A 26,288-nucleotide genomic window follows, 5' to 3' on the forward strand; every position below is an offset into this window, starting at 1 on the left:
TTTATTGTTTCAACATGTATTTGATCTCACTTATCATTTAAATTTGTTCTCTATTCTTGCTTGATGTTTTCTGTGGTTTCTCTGTGTTAATATTTGTTCTTATTCTTAAATTTTTACCTCTTCTCAAAACTATAAAATTTGTTTTAAGTGTTGATAATTGTATCAGTTACTTTTGTTGGCTGCATGCAACAGAAACTGTCTCTCACTAATCTGATCAGAATAAGCAATCTTGGGGAAGGGTATCGATGGGATCATAGTATTGATAGTAAGGCTACAGAACCAGAATCTGTTACCACTTGTACTCAACGTAGTACTGGAAGTCCTAGGCAGAGCAATCGGGCAAGAGAAAGAAATAAAGGGCATCCAAATATGAGAAGAGGAGATCAAATTATCCTGTTTGCTGACAAGATGATCTTATATCTGGAAAACCCTAAATATTTCTCAAAAAGACTCCTTGAATTGATACATAAATTCAGTAAAATCTCAGATGACAGAACTAATGTGCACAAATCAGTAGTATTTCTATACACTAACAACAACCAATCTGAGAATCAAATCAAGAACTCGATACTATTTACGGTGCTAGGAAAATTGGATAGCCACATGTAGAAAACTGAAACAGGATCTGCACCTCTCACCTCTCAACAAAACTCAACTCATGATGGATAACAGACTTAAACTTAAGGCATGCAACTACAAGAATTCTAGAAGAAAATGCTGGAAAACTCTTATAGACATTGGTCTAGGGAAAGACTTTATGAAGACCCCAAATGCAATCACAGCAACAAGAAAAATAAATGGGATCTGATCAAATTAAAAAAAAACTTCTGCATAGCCAAGGAAACGATCATGAGAGAAAATAGACAACCTACAGAATGGGACAAAATATTTGCATGCTGTACATCCAATAAAGAACTGATAACTAGAATCTATACAAAACACAGGAGAATCAGCACAAAAACTAAAATAAAATAACCCCATTAAAAAGTGGGCAAAGGATATGAACAGAAGTTTTTCAAAAGAAGACGAACTAGTGGCCAACAAACATATGAAAAAATTCTCAACATTTCTAATCATCAGAGAAATGCAAATCAAAACCACAGTGAGACATCATTTAACTCTAATGAGAATGGCTTTTATCAAAAAGTCCCAAAACAACAAATACTGGCATGGCTGCAGAGAGATAGGAACACTCATACACTGCTGGTGGAACTACAGACTAGCACAATCTCTATGAAATGTAATATGGAGTACCACAAAGAACTAAAAGTAGAACTACCATTTGACCCAGAAATCCCATTACTGGGCATCTACCCAAAGGAAAAAAAGACATTCTATGAAAAAGACATCTGTACTTGAATGTTTACAGCAGCACAATTCATTCCATCACCCTCCATTACCCCTCCAACAAGCTTCTCTCCATTCTGTCCTTACTTCCTGTACAACTGCTTGCAAAACTCTCCCCTACACCTCTTCCCACTGCCTGGACAATATTCACAGATGGCTCAGGACAATAATCTAAAGCAGGAATTGAATGGAAAGATGGTAATTGGAAATATTTATCCACCTCCGGTTTCCCCTCCACTCAACAAGAAGAATTAAGGGAGCTTATATTAGCTTTAAAAACATTTCCCTTAGAACCCCTAAACGTCATCACTGACTCCTGTTATGCATTGTATTCCATTCTCCATATCAAAAATGCTATCATTAAGGATATACCTAATCAAACTTTACTTCAACAATTCCTTGTTTTACAGCGCTTATTAGATATCTGGCAACATCCCCTCTTTATTTCTCACATTTGTGCTCATATCCCTTTACCTGGACCTCTGACATAAGGAAATAATGCCATTGTTCATCTCATTTCCTACCATGTACATTCCACAAATGCCTTTAAAAATGTCGTATTGTCCCATCAGTTTCTTTCACCAAAACGCTCAAACGCTTACTAAAGAGTTTCCTATTATCCAGAAACAAGCTGGTCACATAATACATGCCTGCTTAGCTTGTCAGGCTGTGCAAGGTGTGCCTGGGGTTAACACTTGCGGATTAACTCCTAACTCACTCTGACAAATGGATGCTACTCATTTCCCTGCCTTTCGGTGCCTTCGTTATCTACATGTAACTATTGACACTTACTCAGGAATGATCCATGCCACTCCATTATCAGCTGAGTGTGCTTCGTATGCTATCACTCATTTTTTAAACTCCATTGCTTATCTAGGGCTTCCTCATACTGTAAAGACTGACAATGGACCCTGTTACATCACAGTTGCCTTTCAGACCACTTTACAGGACTGGAATATTCGCCACATCACTGGCATTCCACATAACCCCACAGGACAAGCAATTGCTGAGCAGACCAACTGGACATTAAAAAAAGTTATTCAGAAAAACAAAGGGGGGAGTACCCTGTGCCCCACAGCAAAGAGTACCAAAAGTATTATACACTCTTAGTTTTTTAACTTTGTCCAGTCTCCAGCTGCCCTCCACCGCAGTGCCTCATCATTACACCCACTTTCTAAACCCCAACCTAACCCCCTACACAAGGTGTGCTGGATGTGACCATGGGATTCTGAAGGAACTTGGGATGGCCCGTTTGGTGTATTAACATGGGAAAGAGGACATGTTTGTGTTCAGACCTCTACAGGTCCCGAGTGGCTCCCATCCACATGAATTCACCTGTTTGTAGTTGGCCAACAATTGCCCATTTTGACAGCTACCAGTTTTTATTATACCATTAACATTACCCCTCCATCCTGGTGTGTAAATTGTCTTTCCTTCCACAATGTGACAACCCGTAATTTGACCTATGTGCTGCCTTAAGACGGCAGGCTCAAATATGGCTTCCAGTTAATCTTACCCAACTCTGGCAGGATTCTTCTGCTGTTTATGCCATTTGGCAGGCTTTTGGAAAGCTTTGTGCATCCCAGTTTCTGTTTATCTTCATTGCCTTCCTCATTTCAGCTATTGTGATTATAGCCACTGCCACCATTGCCTCAGTCTCTTTAGGAGCTTCTATCCACACAGCTAAAGTTGTTAATGAAGTCATGACTAATGTCCCTAAAGAAATGATTCAACAAACAGCCATTGACAAAGGTATTCTCACAGGCCTCCAAGAGCTGGAGGCAGCAGTAGAGTGGTTAGGTAACCAACAGCAAGCTTTGTCTCTCCAACAAACATTGCGATGTGATTGAGACCACTCCCAACTTTGTGTAACTCCATTACCTTACAATCAGTCTCAACATTCTTGGGAAAAAAATAAAGCTACACCTACATGGTATTTTCAATGCCTCTTTAGAAAAGGTGTTACTGACTTGGCTTCTGAATTACAAAGACAATTAATTACCATTCAAAAGGAAACGCAAGTGTCATATCCTCAGGATCTGAAAAAGAACTTTCTTTTTAATGTTCATTTCAGGATACTATGAGGGTAAAAACATTTTGGTTATATTTTGTGACTTTGTCTCACCCAAGCGAGGTTTAGAAGCATGCCCTTCCCCTCTACAACACTCACCATATCCATTAGTTGTGAGTTTACCCCCCCAACCCCCTAATCCCTGGAGAATATTACTTCCATGTGCACACCATGGTATTTATAAAATGTTATATAAAAGGCAACTCAAAATTGTTTACTTCCGAAGTTTTTACTAGAAACTACAGTTACTATGAGTTAAAACAATCTAATTAAAATATAAAATAATAACGGAAGCAATTGTATACAAAATGTAAAAGGAAAGTAAGATGTTATATGGTATGAGGATGGGTGTTTTGTTGTTGTTGTTAAGAAAAAGCATAATTTTGGCTAGTTTAGAGGTTGTTTGATTTCCTTGTAGAATTTCAATATTAGTCCTTTGTCAGATGTATAGTTTGTAAATATTTTCTCCCATTCTGTAGGTTGCCTGTTTACTCTGTTGATTATTTCTTTTGCTGTGCAGAAACTTTTTAGTTTAATTAGGTCCAATTTATTTATTTTTGTTTTTGTTGTACTTACTGTTGGAATCTTAGTCACAAATTCTTTGCCTAGCCCGATGTCCAGGAGAGTTTTTCCTAAATTTTCTTCTAAAATTTTTATGGTTTTGGGTCTTAAATTTAAGTCTTTAATGTATCTTCAGTTAAATTTTGTATGTGGTGAGAGATAAGGATCCAGTTTCATTTTTCTGCATGTGGCTAGCTAGTTTTCCTAGCAGCATTTATGAACTAGGGTATCCTCTCCCCAGTGTATGTTTTTGTCTGCTTTGTTGAAGATCCGTTTATTGTAGCTGTATGGTTTTAGTTCTGGCTTCTTTATTCTTTCCCATGCTGATTTGGTTACTTTAGCCTTGTAGTATAATTTGAAGTCAGGTAAAGTAATGCCTCAAGATTTTTTCTTCTTGTTTAGGATTGCTTTGGCTATTTGGGCTCTTCAATACATGAAATATGTCAATATTTTATTCCCACAAAAATTTTTTTCCACATGGGTTACACATCTTAATTCCATGTATATCCAAGTAATCCTTTTGGATATCTTCACATGTGAATGAAAGCTCAATGGGGCTAAAGTTTGTGGGTGATAGCTTTTACTCATCAACATTCTCTAAGTTTATACTATGTATCAAATACCTTTAGTGTTTTAAAATAACCTATCTGTTTAATGTTATAACCATCCTGCACTGTTTTGATGATAGTGGCTTTATGATACATTTGATATTAAATAGCTGCTGAAGTAAGTCCTCATTATTTGCCTTTTTTATTATTTTACTGAATATACTCAGGCATTTATTATATTATCTAAACTTTTAAACTAATTTAAACCAATTTTAAGAATTCAAGCCCTAAGTAGTTGTACTGTAAATTAAAATACATTAAATTCATAAATTAATTTTAGCATAATTAATATTTTAATGATATGAACTTTCCTTTTAAAAGCATAACTTTCTTTTCTACTTGCACAGATATTGTTTTATGTCCTTCAGTTTGAATTTTTGTTACAGCTTTATCTAGCTATTAATATAATTCATACACCAATTTACTGATTTCAAATATACAATTCAATGGCTTTAAATATATTTACAAAGCTGTGCAACCATCACCACAATCAATTTTAGAACAGTTTTATCATCCTAAAAATAAGCATGATATACTTTAGATACCTCTCCTTAAAAGAAGCATAATACACTTTAGACATATTTCTCCAATACTCCCATTCACCCCAGCCTCAGGAAACCATTAATACTTTCTGTCTTTATATATTTGCCTATTCTGGATATTTAATATAAATGGGATCATATTATATGTGTTCTTTTGTGACTGGCTTATTTCACTTAGTATAGTGTTTTTAAGGTTTATCAGAGTTTTAGTATGTATCTGTATTTCATCCTTTTTTTATTGCTGAATGATATTCCATTGTATGGACATACCACATTTTGATTATCCATTCATTCAGTAATGGCCATTTGGGCTGTTTCCACTTTTTGACTATTGGGAATATTATGAACATACATGAACATACAAACTGTTGTGTGAAAATATGTTTTTATGTCTCTTGAGTATATACCTCAAAGTAGAATTGCTGGGTCTTATATGTTTAAGATTTTGAGGAACTTTGGACTATTTTTCAAAGTGACTGTATTATTTTACATTCCTACCAACAGTGTACGAGGTTTCCAACTTTTCCATATCCTACTCAACAGTTATCTTTTTAATTATAGCCATCCCACTGGCTGTAAAGTGGCATTTCACAGTGGTTGTAACTTGCATTATCCCAATGACTACTGATGTTGAGCATCTTTTCACATGCTTATTGTCCATTTGTTCATCTTCTTTTGAGAAATGCCTATTCCAATCTTTTGCTCATATTTTAGTTTGGCTATTTGTCTTTTTATTATTAAGTTATAAGCTGTATGATTTTTAAACATCTTCTCTCATATTTTTCTCATTATGTGAGCTATATTTTCACTTTCTTGATGGTATCATTTGTAGCACAAAAATTTACTTTTGATGACATCCAATTTATTTATTTTTTCTGGGCTTGTTCACAGTAGGTGCAGATGAGTTTCCATTTGTAAGGAAGGCATGCTCCTAACATGTGAATATTTTTCAATCCTTTGCTTGAATCATATTTAATAATATTTTGATAGCCAAATCAATTCACATGATCAAAGTGAAACTCAAAGGGTAGAAAGATATATTTACCTTCTTAATGGGAAGAGCAACAAAATATTGTGGCTTATTTTGGCAATCTATCACATCCTTAATAAAGTAAAATTTCTATGTTTCCGTTCCATAACTCACAACCAGGACACTGATGTTTCTCTAAACCAGTTCACTATGCATTTTTGGACACTGAAAATTATACTTTTGGCTTTTCACTTTTAAGAGTAAAATGTACAATTCTATTGCCTTTGGCTCATCTATACTTAGATTGTCCTATTATCTACCACTAAGAATCACCATACTTTCAGACTGAGTCACTCCAGATATAATATTTTCCTATCAATATACTTTTTTAAGGATATCTATCTTACTCCAGCTTGTCTTATAGTTATTTATATACTTGCCTCTGCTATTGGATCATAAATAACCTTGAGGGAAGGAATCATATATTATCTTCCTACTTCTGACAGTCTTTCACAACATCCTGCCCTTTGTATTTTTTCTATATTTGTAGAAACTACTGAACCAGGGCTCAGATTTTCATAATTTTTTTTGTTTGTTTGTTTAACCTTGTCTCCCTTCCAGGTATAAGATTTGGCTATGTAGGTGTTGAATAAATATTTTGTTCACTATAATTACAGTTTAGATTGGGCCTGTGGTTGTTACTATGGATTTCCCATACCTATGGAAGTTCCATTAATTACCAACTTTAGTCAACAAATTGGTCCAGTAAGAACATCCAACCACTTATCATTGAACTGTATACACAGCTCTTCTGTATGTTTACTTGAAACTATCAGCTCATTGTAGCTATATTTAGATTAAGGACATATGAAAAAACTTTAATAGATTTCTAATTCAATTTTATTAAATTATAGGAACTTTCCTAATTATTTGCCACTGCTGATTCTCTCTCTCCAATCACAGCAACAAATAATTACACACACACACACACACACACACACACACATATACACATTATATACACACACACACACATACATATAGTTTTCCCTTTGTATCCATTGGAGACTGGTTCCAGAATTCTTTATGGATACTAAAATTTACAGACACTCACATCCTATATAAAAGGTGTAACATTTACATATAACCTACACAACCATCTCATATACTTTAAATTATCTCTAGATTACTTATAATACCTAACACAATGTAGATTCTATGTAAATATTAAATAGTTATTATACTGTATTGTTTAGAGAATGACAAAAAAGCCTACATGTTGATTACAGATGCAACCATCTATTTTTTTTCAAATATTTTCAATCTGCAGTTGGTTAAATTCATGTATGCATAATCCAGAGATAGGAAGGGCTGACTCTGTGTGTGTGTGTATATGAATTAGATCAAACTTGTTAAATTTGTTGCTCCAATCTTCCATAAACTCACTAATTTTGAATATTTGTTGTTTTTATCAAATTAAAGAAAGGTAAGAGTATTATTTCTGTACTGAAAGAAAATTATGTAAGAGTAGTTTTGGTTACTGATATTATATGAAGAGTCATTCAAAAACCAGGAAAGAAACAGGTTATTGGTGAGTGTGATGTTGCACATTTTAATTGGCTTTATGGTTCTATGAAGTATATAAAATATATAGTGCAAAGTCACCATTTTTTTGCCTAAAGCTTATGCTAAAAATTTACAGTATCATCATCATTATTATTATTGTTACTATCATCAGTGGCATGATTATCATCAAGATCATTGATACCATTTATTGAATTTTATTGCATGGTAATCACTGTGCTAAATATTTTATATACACCACTTCATTAATTTCTTAGGAAAGTTCTCTGAAAAAGGTTCTAAGACAGCGGCCATGTGTAGATGAGGAAACTAAAGCTAAGATGTTATGTAACTTGTCCCAAGTCAATGTTCCAGGGTCGGGATTGGAAACAAGTGTGTCTGATTTTAAAGCCTGTGCTGTTGATTTCTGTGCTATATACTTCAATGTATAACCAACTTGTTTTTTTTACACATATTTTCATAAAGATCATCCTTCCATTTATAGCTGTAGTACTGTCTCTCTGTGTGTGTGTGTGTGTGTGCGCATGTGTGTGTGTGTGCTTGCATGTTTCTGTGTGTGACTGTCTTTTCCAGCCACAGACACCTTTCCTTATTTGATCCTCATACCTGAAATCTGTTTCAAACAGGCCAGGCTGATCTGTCCAAGCTGTTCTTTCCTTGCTTGACTGAACATAGGTAAATCTACAGAGAATGTGAAGTTTTTCAGGCTATCTATCTATCTATCTATCTACCTGGAAGTTTCCCTGCAGGCTATAGTAACCTCACTGGCGTCCAAAGCAAGTGAGGGATTGTAACCCGAAGTTACAATGTGAGAATAAAATAAAGGTAGAAATAAGGAGGTTGTTTCAAAACTGTTCCTACACACTTCCATAAACTCCAAATAAGGAACTGATATTTCCCCATAGGGCAGAAATATCATTCTTTGATGGTCTAGGCAACAAAGCAAGATCCTAACTATGTCAGGGTGAATAACCCTAACTTAAGATTGGGCTTCTTCAAACAAAGGGGTAAAAAAATCTAACCTTAGTATGTCTGGATCATTGGGTTTTGCATGAGACTTTCATGCTGAATTTGACTTCTCTGTGCTTTCTTGAGTTTAAGAACCTATTTTCCCCCAAAATTGCATACGTTTTACTCATCAGTGTCATTATTTCCCAAATTCCCTTTTGACCATTTTTTTTCTATCCCTGTCAAATATGTTCTCAATTCATTACCTCACACTAAGATAAATTTACTCATAACTATTTGAAGTGTTTTCAACCCAAGTGTATCTGCATGCTAAATATAAATCAAAGTCCAAGGCTTAGAGACAAATTATGTAATTTTAAGCATTAGCCTCTCTGTAAGTATTAGTCTTTTTCTGACCCTGAAATTGCATCATTCAAGTGCATCACTTACAAAGTTTACTGACAAGACCATCCCTTCATAGGACACATAGCATTTTCAGTTGCTCTGATTTTTTTTCTTTCTGCACCCTGAAAAGGTTCTTACCATTTGATCATCAGTGATTAATTATTTTAATTTTCTTCCATAGTCTGTTCCATACACATATATGTAATGAACAGCTTTGCTCCAGGGTTAATGGACAAATATGCATTATACATATTCATTACTGATGAGCCTCTATTATCCTCATGGAAGATACAGAAAAGGTGCTGAGGAGACTGGGAATGAGATGAAATATAGTTTAGTAGATAAAGGTTTGAGCACTGAAATAAGACAGATGAAGACTGAAACCATATGACTTGACCCTATTAGAAGTATGAAATTGAACAAATAATTTAAGTTCTCCTATTCTGATAGGAGCATTAAATAAAATAATGTATGCAAAGTGCTTGGCATATAAGGGTTGAGTAACTGTTAACCAAAACAAAACAAAAACAACCACAATGTTTAGAGTGCACCTGGCTTTCATAGCCTTGTTGAGAATTAGATTGTGTCATCAATCTATGAAACTTTACTTTCCACAGCTAAAATTGTATTTGTAAACTATTTACATTTTATAAAATGACTAGAACAATTCAGATCCTAAGCCAAATTCTCTTGATTTTACATGCATTTTTTTTTCATATAAAATTTATCTCTCCAGCCTAGGCAAAATAGCAAGACCATGTCTCTTAAAAATTGGAAAATATTAGCCTCCTTTCATGGTGGCATGCATCTGTATTCTCAGCTACTTTGGAGGCTGAAGCAGGAGAATTGCTTGAACCCAGAAGTTGGAGGCTGCAGTGAGCTATGATCATGCTAATACACTCCAGCCCCAGCGACAGAGTGAGACCTTGTCTCTAAAATCTGTGTCAAAATTCTGCCAATAATTGTATAAATCACATACTAAACTTCTTGGTTCAGTTTTGTATTCTTGATCTTCATTCAATAAATATCTATTTAAAAATCTACCATGCACCATGAATGTATTAGTCATAATTAGTATGAAGTTGCATAGTATATTGTCCCTGCCTTTAAGGAATGCACAGGTTTAGTAGAAGATGCAGTTATGTAAATAAATAATAATAAAAAACGTGTATATGCAAATTATGATGATAATAATTGGTGTGGAATAATAAGATTCATAAAATTGATCTCATTATATTAGGATAATATAATATAACGATAGGGAAATAAGCACCAGTTTTCCCCCTTACTTTTTATGGGCAATAACAGAGCCTGACAATCCTTTCTTTACTAGTTCAGTAATTATGAGCAATCATTCTTTTCAGTAGATTAAAATCATAAGTATTATATTTCAATATTTGTTTGGAGAACTTGTTCCTTCATCCAACATATATTTATTAAAAACTCTATTCTACTAGGCAGTGGTAGGTTCTGGATTAAAAAAGACAATGTGGCTGGGCACGGTGACTCACACCTGTAATCCTAGCACTCTGGGAGGCCGAGGTGGGCGGATTGTTTGAGCTCAGGAGCTCGAGACCAGCCTGAGCAAGAGCAAGACCCTGTCTCTACTGAAAATAGAAAGAAATTATATGGACAGCTAAAATATATATAGAAAAATTAGCCGGGCATGGTGGCACATGCCTGTAGTCCCAGCTACTTGGGAGGCTGAGGCGAAAGGATCACTTGAGCCCAGGAGTTTGAGGTTGCTGTGAGCGAGGCTGATGCCATGGCACTCTAGCCTGGGCACCAGAGTGAGACTCTGTCTCAAAAAAAAAAAAAAAAAGATAATGTAAGTAATGCATTTGATACATTGCAGGCCCTCAGTGAAAGATAACTAACTATTTAAGTGGGCCTTGGGTAATCATAATAAACTAATAATAAGTTATAATGTATTTTGTGTTTTCTATGTGACACCTGCTATATCATTTCCAAATATTCACAATGACCAAAGGAGATGGTCAACAGATATATTTGATGTGCTAGTCCAGTACTTAACTTCATTATTTGGAAATATTTTTCACAACTCCCAAAAAAGGGATAGACTTAAATAGCCTTATGTGTATAAAGTGACCTTCCACCCTGGTTTCCACTGAATGAACAAGTAGTGGATACTTAAGTCAAAATAAACCAATCAAATCATCTCTGTCATTTATTGAAATATAAGACAAAATTTATAAAAATTTTGATAAATACTGCAGCTGTAAGCTCATGATGACTAAAAGGAGAGGGAGAGGAAAGGGAGAAGGGGAGGAGGAGAGAAAGGGGAAGGGAAGAGGGAGGGAAGCTTATAGATCAGGATGAACAAGCTAGCATATGGCAGAGATGTTAGTCAAAGCAAGATTTGTCTGACACAAAGGCCTTTTCTTCCAACTCAACTATATTGTTGCCTAACTTTTCTATATTGTATTTTCCTATAAGCAAAATAGGAATATGATTATTTTGGGGATTAGCTGACTATGCATATAAAATGCCTATTACAGTGCCTTGTGTGGTAACTGCTCAATAAATGCTATTTCTCTTCTCACTTTCAAGATGGGTAAAACAGGAACTGATACTATCCTTATACAAGTAAGCTAAAAAAATGATGAAACTGTCTCCCTACAGTACCATAAGGCCAAAGAACTTGTTTGTTAAGGCTGAATCTAATGTTTCTTCTACTGAAACATGCTGTTTCTGATTAACAAAAACACAGACTTATGCCTAAAGTTTAACTTCATGTTTAGAAGCATAAAACTTGCTTTCCTCTAAGAATTTTACAGTTTCAGAGGTCACATTTAAGTAATTAAACCATTTCAAGTTAATTTTTGTATATGGTATAAGAAAGAAATAAAACACATTCAAATTGAAAAAGGAAGAAGTTAAATTGTCTGTTTACAGATGACACAATTTTATATATAGAAAATTTAAAAGACTCCAGCAAAAAAGTGTTAGAACTAATAAAAAAATTCAGTAAATATGTAAGATACAAAAGTAAAACACACAAATATCACTTGTGTTTCTATACACTAACAATGATCTATCTGAAAAAGAAATTATGAAAATGATCCCATTTACAACACTACCAAAAAGAATAAAATACTTAGGAATAAGTATTTTTAAAAAAATAAATAAAAGATTTGTACACTGAAAACCATAACACATTGATGAAAGAGAAGACACAAATAAATAGAAAGATATTCTATGTTCATGGATTGAAAGAATTATTTTGCAGATCTAGAAAAAATAATTCTACGCTTTGTATGGAACCAGAAAAGACCCCGGATAGCTAAAGCAACCTTAAGCAAAAAGCACAAATCAGGAGACATCATCCTACAATTCTTCATGCTATACTACAAGGCTATAGTAACCAAAACAGCATGGTACTGGCACAAGAACAGAGATCTAGACCAATGAATCAGAACAGAGAGCCCAGATATAAAACCATCCTCATCTTAGCCATCTGTTATTTGACAAAGCAGACAAAAATGTACACTGGAGAAAATAATTCGCACTCAACAGGTACAATTGATGCCATCTGGGTGATTGGACACACATAACTTTGCCTCAATCTGTACAAAAGCAATTCATGTAATCAAAACATTTATACCCCATGATATTCTAAAATAATAATAATAAAAAAGTATAGTACTGGCATAAAAACAGACACAGACCAGTGGAATAAAGTAGAGACCCCAGAATTAATGTGTCATACATATATATATATACACACACACACATATATATATATATGCCCAACTAATCTTTGACAAAGGTGCCAAGAGTATACAAATGGGTAAAGGAAAATCTCTTCAATAAATGGCGTTGGAAAAATAGATATCCACATGCAAAAAGATGAAATTGGGCCAGGAGCAGTGGTTCATGCCTGTAATCCTAGCACTCTAGGAGGCCAAGGCAGGAGGATTGCTCGAGGTCAGGAGTTCAAGACCAGCCTGAGCAAGAGCGAGACCACTTCTCTACTAAAAATAGAAAGAAATTAGCCAGACAACTAAAAATATATAGAAAAAATTAGCCAGGCATGGTGGCGCATGCCTGTAGTCCCAGCTACTCAGGAGGCTGAGGCAGAAGGATTGCTTGAGCCCAGGAGTTTGAGCTTGCTGTGAGTTAGGCTGATGCTATGGTACTTTAGCCCAGGCAATGGAGCAAGACTGTCTCAAAAAAAAAAAAAAAAAAGATTAAATTGAACTCTTATCTTACATCATGTACAGTAATTACCTTGTTTGCCTTTCCATATACTTTTCAGGTGAGAAATTTAAAATAATTTTATAACACAAAAGAGGCTATTTACCTTCAGAATAAATTACCTTTCTTGCAACTCTTAACTTTAAATATATTACTGCTAACATTTTTTCCATGTAGCCAAATCAAAGCTTTATACAGAATGTTTAATTTTTTAAAAGATACAAAATGCTATTATTGCAAGATGTTCACATTGAGTTGTAAAAGATAATTTTAATTAAATTATGATTTCAAGACAAATGAATGAAAAATGTGAATTTCAAATATTTGCACAAGCAAAATTAAGGAATTTAGAGCTCTCTGCGAACTTTCTCCTTTATATTAAAGCACTCTCTGCTGGGAATACATTTAAAAGATAATTTTATTGTGGTTCCTCAAAAATCTACTGTTCAAGAGGGGCCAAGATAGTAGACTAGAAACAGCCTTCACCCTCCACTATTAAGGAGAGGATCAAAAGTTGTAAGTAAGTGTTCAACTATGGATGATCATCTTAGAGATAGCATTATGAATAATCAGATAATTGACTGGGTACACCTAAAGTGAAGGAGAAGGAAGCAGAGTGAACTGCTCAGCAGGATTGGAAGTACCCGGGGAAGGTGCACACATGTGTAGAAAAAAGAGAGTAGAGAAATTCCAGGCCCTGCACCCCTTCTGTGGACACTGCAACCCAAGCTGCGGGAGTGGGGGACTCCCACCACTATAGGCCTCCAGACTGATCAGTGAGCTACTTGGTGGCTGTACAGGAGCACTGCCTCAGACAGCAGGTACAGCAGGGTCCTGCTGACTCCTGATACCAGGCCACTGCAACTGATAATATTCTCAGGTCTCAGTTCCAGAGTGCCCTGCCTACACAGGGGCTAGCTCCACTGTGGCCAGTTTCCCATCACCACAGTTGGGCTTGGGAGGGATTGGGGAGGCCAGGTGCATTTGCACACCCCATGATTAGATGTTGTTTGATTCTCCTCCCCCACCACCAAGGGATCAGAGCAGAACAGATGCCCATGGCCCCCAGAATCTGCCACTGCCATCTGTATGGTACTGCTGCTGCCACCTAGGTAGTGCCACCAGACCTGGAAAGAGTGAAAGGGCCCACTGTCATGACCCACCTGCCACATGCTGCCACACCACTATGACCATGAGAGCAGCTATATTACAGGCTCTCAGTGCAGCCATCCCTCTTCTGCCTGGTTAATCCTCTGGAGCAGTACGCAAGCATGCAATCCAGGGAAATCTCCCTCTCTTCACTGAGCAACAGATATCTCAGCAGAGGAGAACAGGTGTAGCACAATGCTATTAGCTTTAAGCCAAAAGAAGAGATTCTAGATGAGAAGAAACCAGCATAAGAACACTGGAAAAAACAGGCTCCTTTGACACCCACAAAGGATCACACTACGTCCCCAGCAATGAAATTCAACCAAAAGGAAACCTTTGAAATGCCAGATATGGAATTCATGATGTGGATTGCAAGTAAGCTCAATGGTATTGATGAGAAAGTTATAAACCAACACAAAGAAGACCAAAAAAAAAAAAAAAATCAGGACATGAAGGAAGAATTCACTAAAGAGATAGATATTTCAAGAAAAAATCTATAATAGAACTTCTGGAAATGAAAGAGTCATTTAGTGAATTTCAAAATATATTGGAAAGTTTCGACAGACTAGACCAAGCAGAAGAAAGAATTATATAGCTTGAAGACAAGGCTTTCAAATTAACGAAGTTAGTCAAAAATGAAAAAAAAAAAAAAGAATCAAGAAGAATGAACAAAGTCTTTGAGATATAGTGGACTATGTAAGGTTATCAAACATAAGAATTATAGGTATTCCTGTGGGAAAAGAAGAAAAAGCAAGACACATGGAAAACCTACAGGATGGAATAATGAAAGAAAACTTTTCTGGTCATGCTAGAGATCTAGGCATCCAGATACAATAAGGACATCAAACTCCTGGAAGAATCATTCCAAATAGGATAGGACATTTCCAAGAAACATAGTCATCAAACTGGCCAAAGTCCAAGGTGAAAGAAAAAATACTACAAGCCATGGGACAAAAGCACCAAGTAACTTGGAAAGGAAAATCCATCAGACCAACCACAGACTTCTCAGAAAAAAATTACAAGCTAGAAGGGAATGGGGTCCCATATCTAGTCTTCTTAAACAGAATAATTGTCAGATAATAATTTTGTATCCTGCAAAACTAAGGTTTATAAATGAAAGAGAAGTTACATCTTCCCCAGCCAAGCAAACACTAATGGACATTGTCTCAACTAGACCTGCCTTACAAGAAATCCTTTAAAGTGATCTATACACCAAACAGAACAGTTAATATCTACCAGTATAAAATAACTTAAAGTATAAACTCACAGTTTTTATAAAACAGTAACACAAAGGAAAAAACAAAGCAAGTATATAGTAATCAACATGACAACCAGAAGAGCATCTTACATATCAATAATAACATTGAATGTAAGTGGTCTAAACTCCCCACTTAAAAGATACAGGTTGGCAGAATGGATTGAAAAACATAACCTGGACATATGCTGTCTTTAAGAGAACCAGTTAAATTGTAAAGACTCTTAAACACTCAAGGTAAAGGAATGGGAAAAAATATTCCACAGAAATGAAAAACAAAAATGAGCAAAAGTAGCTACTCTTGTATCAGACAAGAAAGACTTTAAAAGAAAACAGTAAAAAAGGCAAAGATGGTCATTATATAATTATAAAGGGATCAACTCACGAAGAAGACATCACAATCCTAAATATATATGCACCTAACATAGGAGTTTCCAAATTCATAAAACAAATACTACTATACTTAAGGAAAGAAATAATCAGCAATATCATAAAGCCAGCAACTTCAGCAGTGCACTGTCAGAAGAAAGATAATTGAGGCAGAAAATAAATAAAGAAACATTGGACTTATATGGGACTCTAGAAAAAATGGACCTAATAGGCATTTACAGAACAATGTACCCCAAAACTGAAGAAGATACATTTTCTCATCAGCACATGGAACATTTTCCAAACAGCTCTATGTTAGGCCATGAAACAAGTCTCAGCAAATTTTAAAATATTGAAATCATATCATGCATCCTGTCAGACAATAGTGGAATAAAACTAGAAATTAATTACAAGAAGAACTCTCAAAACTGCACAAACACATGGAAATTAAACAACCTGATGCTGAACAATCCTAGGGTCAATGACAAAATCAAGATGGAAATCAAGATTTTGTGAATTGAAAGACAGAAGTAGCATATGTTTCTGAAATATCTGGAATACAGCAAAGCAGTGCTAAGCGGGAAGTTCATAGCACCAAACATCTATATCAAAAGGATAGAAAGATCACAGATTAACAATCTAATGTCACACCCAAATGAACTAGAAAAAGAATAAGCTAAACACAAAGGAAACAGAAGAAAAGAAATAACAAAAACCAGAGCAAAACCAAAGGAAATTGAAATGAAAAAAAAATTACAAAGGATTAATAAAACAAAAAGTTTGTTCTTTGGAAAGGTCAATTAAATTTATAGACTACTAGCTAAGTTAACCAGGAATAGAAGAGAAAGGACTGAAATAAGCTCAACCAGAAATTAAAAAGGAGACATTACAACTGATACCACTGAAATACAAAATATTATCCAAGGCTACTTTGAAAACCTCTACACACACAAACTAGAAAATCTAGAAGAAATGGATAAATTTTTGGAATCACAGCCTCCCAACCTTGGATCAAGAAGAAAGAGAAATCTTGGACAGACCAATAACAGGTAGTGAGAATGAAATAGTAATTAAAAATCTATCAATTAAAAAAAGCTCAGGACCAGATGGGTTCACAGTTAAATTCTACCAGACATACAAAGAACTGACACCTACCTTACTGAAACTGTTTCATGACATCAAGAAAGAGGGAATCCTCCCTAGCTCATTCTATGAAGCCAGCATCACCTGGATATCAAATCCAGGAAAGGACACAACAAAAAAAGAGAAATGGAGACCTCATGAACATAGAGAAAAAAACTCAACAAAATACTAGCAAACTGAATCCAACATAACATCAAAAAGATAATCCACCATGATCAAATGGGTTTCATCCCAGGGATACAAAGATGGTTCAATATATGCAAATCAATAAATATGATTTGCCACATAAACAGAATTTTAAAAAATGATCATCTCCATAGATGCTGAAAAAACATTTGATAAAAATCAGTACTTTTTTATGATTAAAAAACCCTCAACAAACTAGGCATAGTAGGAATATATGTCAAAATAATAATAGCGATATAGGACAAACCCACATCTAACATCATACTGAATGGGAGACAGTTGAAGTCATTCCCACTATGAACTGGAAAAAGATAAAGATGCTCACTGTCACCACTTCTATTTAACATAGTACTGGGAGTCCTAGCCAGAACAATCAGACAAGAAAAAGAAATAAGGGCATCCCAATTGGGAAAGAAGTGGTCAAAGTATTTCTGTTGCTGATAATATGATCTTACATATACAAAGCCCTAAATACTACTCCAAAAGACTTGTAGAATTGATACATAAATTCAGTAAAGGTTAAAAAGTTAAAGTACAATAATAAATAACATTTCTATACACTAAAAACAGTCAAGATGAGAGTCAAATCAAGAACTCAATACCATTTACCATAGCTACAAAGAAAATAAAATACCTAGGAATATATTTATCCAAGGAGGTGAAAGATCTCCAAGGAGAACTACAAAAAATTTACAAAGGAAATCAGAGATGTCACAAAAAAAATGGGAAAACATTTAATGCTCATGGATTGGAAGAATCAACATAGTTAAAATGTCAATACTGCCCAAAGTGATTTACATAGTCAATTCAATTCCCATCAAAACCCAATGTAATTTTTCACAGATCTGGGAAAAAACAATTCCAAACTTCATATGGAATCATAAAAGAAGCTGAATAGCCAAAGCAATCCTAAGCAAAAAGAACAAATCCAGAGAGTGGAGAAGCAATATTGGAGGCATCACATTACCTTACTTCAAATTATACTATAAGGCTGTAGTAACCAAAACAACATGGTACTGGTATGAAGGTAGACACACAGATGAATGGAATAGAGTAGAGATTTCAGAAATTAAACCAGATAGTCATACAGCTACAATCAATGGATTCTCAACAAGGAGACCAAAACACACACTGGAGAGAGGAAACACTATTCAATAACTGGTGCTGGAAAAATTGGACACCAACATGTAGAAGAATGAAACTGGGTCCCTATCTCTCACTATGTATAAAACTTAACTCAAGATGAATTAAATACTTAAATATAAGAAGTGAAACCATAAAAATTCTAGGTGAAAACATAGGAAAAACTCTTCTGGACATCAGCCTAAACAAATAATTTATAACTATGATCCAAAGGCAAATATGACAACAAAAATAAACAAATGGTACTTAATTAATTAAAAAGTTTCTGCACAGCAATGAAAATAATCAACAGAGAAAAAAGACAATGTACAGAGTGGGAAAAAATGCTTGCAAACTATACATCTGACAAAGGACCAGTATCCAGATTGTACAAGGAACTCAAACAAATCACCAAGATAAAATCTATTAACCCCATCAACAAGTGGGCAAAAGACATGAACAGATTTTTCTCAAAAGAAGATATACAAATGGTTAACAAACATAGGAAAAAAATGTTAAACATCACTAATCATAAGGGAAATTAAAATTAAAACCAGAATAAGATACCTCCTTACCCCTGTTAGAATGTCCATTTTTTAATATTATTTTTAATTATTATGTGTATATAATAACTGCATATCTTTATGAGGTATATGTGATATTTTGATATAGACATTCAATATGAATTAATCAAATCTGAGTAATTGGAGTATCCATCACTTCAGGCATTTAACATTTCATTGTATTAAGAACATTCCAATTCTACTCTTTTAGTTATTTTAAAGTATACCTTAACTTATTGTTGATTATAATCACTTTGTTGTACTATCAAATATTGTTTATTCTATCTAACTATCAAACTATTTTTGCACCCATTAACCATCCTCACTTTAGTCTCCTGTACCCACTACCCTTCCTAGCCTCTGGTAACTGTCATTCTACTCTCTGTCTCCATGAGATCAGTTGTTTTTAGTATTTTGCTCTCACATATGAGTGAGCTCATGCAAGATTTGTCTTTCTGTCATTGACTTATTTCACTTAACATAATGTTTTCCAGTTTCATCCACATTGTTGCAAATGGCAGGGTTTCATTCCTTTTTATGGCTATATAGTATTCCATTGTGTTTATGTACCACAGTTTCTTTATAAATTCATGTGTTGATGGACACTTATGTTGATTCCATATCTTGGTTGTCATGCATAGTGCTAAAATAAACATGGGAGTTGCCTGTATCTTTTTGATATACTGATTTCCCCTCCTTTGGATATACATCCAGTAGTGGGATTGCTGGGTCATATAGTAGTTCTATTTTCAGTTTTTTGAGGAACCTCCACTTAACTTATCATTCTCCATGGTGGTTGCACTAATTTACATTTCCACCAACAGTGTGTGAGGGTTCCCCTTTCTCTACACCCTCGCCAGCATTTGTTATTGCCTATCTCTTTGATAAAAGAGAATGGCTGTTATTAATTTTTTTAAAAAAATATTAATCAATGTTAGAATGGATGCAGTGAAAAATGAACATGTACACTGTTGGTGAGACTGTAAATTATTAATAGTAAACCTCTACAGAAAACAGTATGGAGATTCCTCAAAGAACTAAAAGTAGATCTACCATTAAATTCAGCAATCCCCCTACTGGGTATCTACCGAAGGGAAATGAAGTCATTTTACAAAATGACACCTGCACCCAAATGTTTATTGTGGCACAATCCACAACTGCAAAGATATGAAATCAACTTAAGTGCCTGTCAATTCATGAGTGGATAAAGAAATGTGGTATGTATATACTATGGAGTACTATTCAGCAATAAAAAAGGAATGAAATAATGTCTTTTGCAGCAACTTGGGTGGAACTGGAGACCATTATCCTAAGTGAAGTATCTCAGGAATGGAAAAAATACCATCACATGTTCTCACTAATAAGTGGGAGCTAAACGATGGGTATACATGGTCATAAAGTGGTGTGTTGGACAGTGGAAACTAAGAATTGGGAAGACTGGGCGAGGTTCATGGATAAAAATATACCTATTGGGTACAATGTACACTATTTTGATTATGGGTAAGCTAAAAGCTCTGACTTCGGCCTTATACAATTCATCCATGTAACAAAAACACTTGTACTCCCTTAATTTTTGAAACTAAATAAATAAATTTTAAAAATTAAAAGAAATAAAAAATGGAAGATTTAGCAACAACAAAAACAAAAATCCACTGCTGCTGATTGTTTGTTACATTTAAGGAATCAAAATTAAATGGTGATACAGGACTAATAATATTAAATCCAGATTATTGAAAAAAACATATCAGCAATCAAATTCTAGTTTTAAAAAATAATGTCATTACAAACTGTATATTTAGACTTTATTTGATTATGAACAGCCAAAACATTAATCATTTATAACAGGAGTTGGCAAACATTTTCTGTAGGCATGATAGTAACTATTTAAGATTTTATGAACTTCATGGTCTCTGTCACAAGCTACAATTCACCTTAGCTATTATAGCGTGAAAGTGATCAGACACAATATAAGAAAATGGGCATAGATGTTTTATAATAAAACTTTACTTATTGACATATAAATTTGAATTTCATATAATTTTAATGTGTCAGAAAATAATTTAAACATTTTAATTATTTAAAATTCAAAAAACATTCTTAGATTGAGGGCTGTATAAAAATATGTGGAAGGTCAGACTTAACCTGTGTCTAGTTTTCTGACCCTTTCTTTAGGTAACTTTCACTCCCCATAGCAGGACATTTTCTATTGAGTGGAACAGCAACTGATGGGAATTAATATAACATTATATAATTAACCAAAAAGGATTATTTCTAAAGATGCTAGCATCTCATTTGGTTATAATCATAAATAAAGTACAAATATGACTAGAGTCCTAGGGCTAGCAACATCACCCCAATCAGAACATAAAAACCTAATTGTCAACTTCTGTTTTTCTATGGAATGGCATTGGTAATGGAAATTCCTAGACTTTTTATATTTTTACCACAGCCAAGAATTCAAATATTTTCTTGAAGAGATTTTAGAGAAGCTGCCAACATATAAAAAAATTAATTCAAATATTAATACTATTAATTATAACATAAATACATTTTATATTTTAAATATTTAAATAAAATTTAAGTATAAATTATAATATTATTTATTCTTCCCAACTTTCATTCAAATGCTAATAAGTGATATAGCTAATAGATGGGCAGGATAGAGAAAAATAGGATTAAATATCTAGACATATCCATCAATAGGGCACTCAATTGACATGATCAAATGTGGACTATGTATGAACATATCTGCAGCAAAACATTAAAACATTATGCAACAGAGTTAGAAGAGCCTTTTATGCTATATTCTAGTCAAGAAGGACTAGTTTTTGTTACAGTACCAAACTATCTCATTAATTTAAAGCAACAAAAGTTTATTTGAATTTGAAATATTACCTGTCGAATTAAATATATCACTTTCTGTATCAGATACATCATGCATTGATAAGGTATATCATGTGCTGAATTATTAATAGATGTCCTGCATAAATCTGATATATCATCTCTTGAACCAGAAACATAACCTTTTAAATCAGATACATAACTTGCTGAATCTAATATAGTATATACTGAATCAAAGCTACCACCCACGAATTCATGAGTATTGAAATGACTCTATTCTCAGGTTGCATATATCTTTAAAGGACTATATCTTTAAAAATGCAGGTCCAACATCATTCTTATTTCAGATTTTATTGGAGTAAGCCCCTAGATACTTTCATTTTGTTTTCTAGCTTTAAGAGTTTGATCAATTTTCTTCTACTTGGTGTACATAATGCCACCAATTAGAGAGAGATATATCTCTGCATGAATTATGGAAATATATATATACATACTAGATATATAATCATAATATATAATAAATATATGTATATATTCAGTTAAGGAATCTAAACAAATATAATATTTACTGGGTTGTATTTATTGCTGGTACTCCAATGCTATGCAAAGGCCATGCCTACAGTGTAGTAAAAAACGTAGAAACTTGTCAGTTACCTGTTTAATGAGATCTATTTAAACTAGTGATATTCGGATGGTATGTAAAGATCCCCTAGGTAGGCTTGTGACTGGTGTGAAACTTAGATTGAGTGAAAATGTTACTATTATTTGATCAATATATTTACATTTATAAATACATTTTTTTTCATTTTTTTTATTTCAGCTTATCATGGGGGTACAAAAGTTAAGGTTATATATATTGCCCATGTCCCGCCCATCTCCCCGAGTCAGAGCATCAAGCGTGTCCATTCCCCAGACAGAACTCAAGAATGGAAAAATAAGCACCACATGTACTCACCAGCAAATTGGTTTCCCTGATCATCACCTAAGTGCACATTTGGGAATAACACCAATTGGGTTTCGGACTGAGGTGGGAGGGGGATGGGTGTATACCTACATGGGTGTATACCTATAAATACATTTTAATGTGGTAAAAATACTAATATTTTAAATAAATAAGGTTGTAAATTAAGACCTACTGCATATGGACAGAATACAATCTATGCCACACTTGATGATCTCTCTATATCACACTTAGTGGTCTTCCAGTTACATAGACTATTTAGGATTATCATGAATCTCAATAACATCTTGTTGTTCTTATGTGATTTTTGGCAATATGTAGGAATTAATTGGGGTATTTAAATAAAATGATTGTGATAAGTATTTTCCCAAATATATCAACTCATGCAATTATTCTGTCACAGTTTGTTTTCATGATTTGAGGTTTTTATTTGTAAACTATTTTAAAATATAGTTCTAAACGTGAAATATGATTAACTTTATGATACAATAATTTTAACTCAAGTGAAATAATTTCCCCTTCATGCCTTCATGTATGCCCTTTTTATTTTTGCTATAAAATTTACTTTTCTATAAAAATAAAAATACAAATAAGACACTTTAAAATTAAAATCACCAAAAATCTAATGACTCAGACATTACCATTGTCATTACTATTTCCTATACAAATATATGCATGGAATGCATATTCTTAAAGTCATTTTAATAGACATCATGATCTGAGGTTGATTTAAAGAATTAAAACTTTGCATGTTTATATTTAGTTATCTTAATTACTTCTCTCAGCAATCTTTTGAGTTAATATAGGAAGGTCTGTTATTATCTTTTCCATTTAATAGATGAGGAAAAACAGAGACATATCTTCATGATGGCATGTTTGCAATATTTTAAGTAGGTCATTTGATCTGTTAAAAATAAAACTTTCATAAATGATCAAGGTATAAGAAGTCAAAATGTGTCACTCCTATTTCTTTTGTCAAGGTAAATACTTTCTTCCTTAATCAAGTTTTGTGCCATTTAAAAATATCCTATTTAGTTTATTTCTTTACAACAATTGGAAGAATAATGACTTTCCTCTCATCTTTCCTGAATTACTTCAATAGATCAACCTTAATGTTACCATAGCTCTATCTTATCTTCTAATATTCTCATCAAGTCTATGGGTTCTCTGAACTCCTGTTATATTACTTGAGAAATATAGTACTGGGTTTATATCATGATTGGTGAAAGCCAGTGGCATGAGCTATAAGGATATAAAGCACTAGTGGAAATATTCATCCACTCTTGTAGGGAATTTTTTCCAGGAATGGCAAGAGTAGATAGTACATAATCTACCTAGTGAGGAAATAAAGTGCAGAAGAGGGCCGACGTAGAAAGAGGTGAATCAATCAAACTGAAGACAAAAGCAGAAGCAGATCCATTACTGGCAATGGTCTCTCTCTGTTAACCTTTCTCTTGGGGAAAAAAACTCACTGCTTTTGATTGAATCAATTTACTTTCTTTTCCCATTATTGAACCTTCAAGGTTAACATTGAAATTGCACATCAACTGGGTGCTTGGAATGTCCTTGAATTCCCAGATTATAAAATAATACAGAATACTTAAACATAATGAGGGGTCAGCTGGGAAGGGTATTCAAATAAGAGTAAGACTATATAGCCTCAAGGATTTCATGTTACCTTTTCTGGCTTCATCTATTAAATAGAGTTACACATCTATTCATCACAAATATTGTAGAATTTAATTAAGATTAATTACATTTCATTAAGTAAAGATTTTGAAGTTCTTAGAAGGGAAGGGGGAGGGATATAAACACAAATCCTACTTTTAAAAGTCACATGGCAAAAAAAACAGCATCACAAAGCTTCAGTTGAAAATCAAATTTTCATAAATTCTATTCTTCTATTTTCCTGAACTGTTATAAAATTCCTCATCTTAATTTGTAATGGGAGGGAGCATTGATTGAGGGACTGAAAAAACACCTGTGTGAGTAGTGCTCTGAGAGAAAGGAGGTGAGTGGTAAAAAACGAGGCTGAAGAAATAGGGAGAGATCAATCAAACCAGATATTGGAAGCCACACTAAAGATATTGTTCTTTAGATTAAGACACAACTGAAATGTCATTGAAAAGTTTTAAGCCAAAAAATAAAATGATCGGACTTATATTTTATAAACCTCACTGTGTTTGCAGTGTGGAAAGTTGATCTGTGGTGGGCAAGAACAGATACAGTGAAATTAATGGGGACACTACTACAGTAGTTCAGGTAAGAGATGATGGGGAATTTGTCTTGGATTTTATTAATGGAAATGAGAGAAGTGGGCCAAATAGTAGTTTCTCTGAATCAAGGGAGTCAGAGTGATGAGACAGAGAAGGAATACAAAGAAAGATCAAATGTCAATGTTCTTATATTAGTGTGGGTAGCTTGTTCATGTGTATTCATGACTTTATAAATAAGCAAATAAATTAAAAAAGAATGATACCTAGAACAATGTTAAGAGCTTTTCGTGAAGCAAAGATTGTGACTAATCTAATAGTAAGCAACTGACACCCATAAGAAATAAAAATATTATTAAATGGAAAATGTGAAATTAAATGACAGAAATATATCCTAATATAACAGCAATTTAAATAAATATAAATGCACGACACTTACTGAGGAAACAAAAAGACATACAGTTTAGAAAAAGGAGAAAGAAGATCCAATTAAGTGTTTTTCAAAGGTACATAGGATAATGGAAATAAAGGAAAAGGAATGCAAATACCAACCAATATGAACTAAGGAAAGCTTGGAGACAGGTATTTTATATCTGGAAAAAATAGAATTTAGGCAAAAAAATGTAAGGGAAAAAGAAAAATGTTGTGGTAAAAAGAATCACTGAACAAGAAGCTACATTTACTACAAATATATACTTCTAACAATGCAAACTGTAATTTATTAATTAAAAAGTGACAGAACTTCAGAGAAACGTAGATAAGTAAGCAATTTTAATTGGTGAATTTAACATACCATTCTAGAGAATCTAAAAATAAAGCTGCTTTGTATATACTGTGTGTGCACATATATCTTTACAAATAACAGAAAATTATTTTCACACATAGAACATTTATAATAATAAACCATATGTTTTGTGATATAGAAAGCTTCTGTAAATTCCAAAAGATCAGTAAAATAAAATAACATTAGAAATCAATAATAAAGAAAGAATAGCTTAAAATCATTGAAAATGAAATAACATATTCATAAATAACCCATAGTTTTCAGAGACAAGCATAAAAAATCATAATAAATAAATATTTGTAATTGAGTGATAAAGAAGACACTAATTGTCAGAATTTTTGGGTCACAGACAAACAATAAAGGAAGATTTGCATTGTTTATATTTTATAAGGAAAAAGAATGATTTTAAAATTGCTAAGCATTCAGCTCAATATTTCGGAAAAATTCC

This window comes from Eulemur rufifrons, chromosome 30 (genome assembly GCF_041146395.1).
Source record: "Eulemur rufifrons isolate Redbay chromosome 30, OSU_ERuf_1, whole genome shotgun sequence".
Classification (NCBI taxonomy): Eukaryota; Metazoa; Chordata; class Mammalia; order Primates; family Lemuridae; genus Eulemur; species Eulemur rufifrons.